This window comes from Hippoglossus hippoglossus, chromosome 23, assembly GCF_009819705.1.
Source record: "Hippoglossus hippoglossus isolate fHipHip1 chromosome 23, fHipHip1.pri, whole genome shotgun sequence".
Taxonomy (NCBI): domain Eukaryota; kingdom Metazoa; phylum Chordata; class Actinopteri; order Pleuronectiformes; family Pleuronectidae; genus Hippoglossus; species Hippoglossus hippoglossus.
The window spans coordinates 2,077,120-2,079,115 of NC_047173.1; the positions used below are offsets into that span (position 1 = coordinate 2,077,120).

General features: G+C 39.5%; 1 non-coding gene across 1 annotated transcript; it reads right to left on the bottom strand.

Annotated features, from left to right (window-relative positions):
* Window positions 1–440: 440 nt before the first annotated feature.
* Window positions 441–512, bottom strand: trnap-agg. Its single transcript has one exon. It is a non-coding gene; the product is annotated as a tRNA-Pro (tRNA).
* Window positions 513–1,996: the final 1,484 nt, after the last annotated feature.

Consider the following 1,996-nt stretch of genomic DNA (forward strand, 5'->3'; position numbering starts at 1 on the left):
AACAATGTAGTTATAGTACCACACTGACTCAGAACATTTTATGTGTTACTTACACATACTGCACTTTGTTTAAAAGCTTGCTTTGGCCAAGCTTGAACTCAGGACCTCTCACACCCAAAAGCAATAATTATACACTGAGACCAACAAACCACTATACAGGAAAGTTCCCCAAAGTAACCACCTCAATGGAGAGTTTTTCTGACATTTCAAGTGAGAAAGAAAGACCATTGCATCTGACTCCTTCACAAGCTTTTACCAGACATATTGCAAAATATCAAATCTACGTTTCTGAAGATTTCTCTGCGTCTTTTTAGAATTGAGCATTGTACCAGTACAGTTTAGAGGACAAACGCAACAAACAATCAATTAATAAACACTGAGTAAGTCTCCCATGTGGACAGTCCATTGCCAGAGAGAAAGGTGGAAGACTGAGGGGACAAGGGCTCGTCCGGGATTTGAACCCAGGACCTCTCGCACCCTAAGCGAGAATCATACTCCTAGACCAACGAGCCACAAAAGACCACTTTCAGCAGATAATTACATTCAAAAATCACCTCTTTCAGCTTCTCCTGTTGCCGTCATTGATCGCCTTGCTGTGGCGATATGTTTTTTTTAACACAAATTTACTTATTGAAAAATGTAGTGTCATGGAGGACTTTCCTGTCTGCAGTTCAATCTGTGAACTCTTAAAGTTCATCTTTTCACTATTTGATATCAAGCGTAGCCTTATATCTCATCATTCGGGCATTAAATTAAAGTTTTGCTATCCTCTTGCATGCCCACACAATTACTGTCAGTTTGCACTCATCATTTACAAACTTCTCTGGAGATGAAGAAATTCAGGATAAGAATGCGAACGTGTTCTTGCAAGAGACCCATCGTAAACAGCTGCTGTTGCTGTCCTTGGCTGACCTGTTCAATGTCTGTTGCTCAGTACAACACTATTACTTTTCTTCTTTTACAGGATATTCCAAATTGTTGTATTGGTTCTGCCAAATGTTTGTGCAATGGCTCTGATTGATTTTCCCCCCAGACGTCTCTCTGGTCTCCATGTTGGTTTGTTATTAACAACAAACAGTCTTCATAGATGAACCCTGAGACCAAATCCAAGAGCTGAAACTCATTAAGGCAACATTTGGGCAACAAAACATGTTCAAGTATTGCTGCTCATTAATTTCACTACAATCTCCACCAGTATCAGACATTTGTGGGAAAGAAAGAACTAGTCTAATGCTGTGCTCATGTGATATTCAGGATACATCGTGTACGCTGATAGTAGGTGCTCATGATACTACATAAGCAACATACTGAGCAGGTAATGTGAAATCATAAAGAATCTTAAAAATGCTGTCGAAAATCGAGATCTTTCACTTATTGTTGCTTCACTTAGATGTTTGACCTTCACCGTGCTGAAATTTGTTTCGTGAAGAGTTTGACACTAGAGGCTTGTTTTTGAAATTCCTTTGCTGAAAAGGTAAAGTTTTCTATGTGCCCACCTTTTAATCTGAGTTTCAGGCCTGGAACGTACAATATCATTTTGTAAGATCATAATAAGCTCGGTGCCAATCGATTTGCCTTTGAGTTTTTCAACAACTTACCTTAGTTTTTGTGGGAAAACCATATTGGATTTCTTGAGTTTTTATGGGTTTTGTCCTGCTCAGGTTTTGATAAAAATAAAATCTCAGACCATCAAGCTGGGGGATTAAATCCGGTTTCTTAAATCATGCGGTACTACAAAGCAGCAAACGCACATTAATTTAAATGTTGTAAAGCGTCACTGATCATTACTTTAACCATTGTTATTTGTCTGCTGCTGGTGCAGTGTCCCTGAGAGACTCTTCATTACAACGATCCATACTGGGGATCGATACATTAGTTTGCTGGCTGTGGTGCTGGATGGCGAGAGGTGATAATGTCCGTCTGGAGGAAAATGTATTGAATGGCTCTCTCTTCGCCAGATATGGATGAATATGTCTGGTGGATAATCGATAAAGGA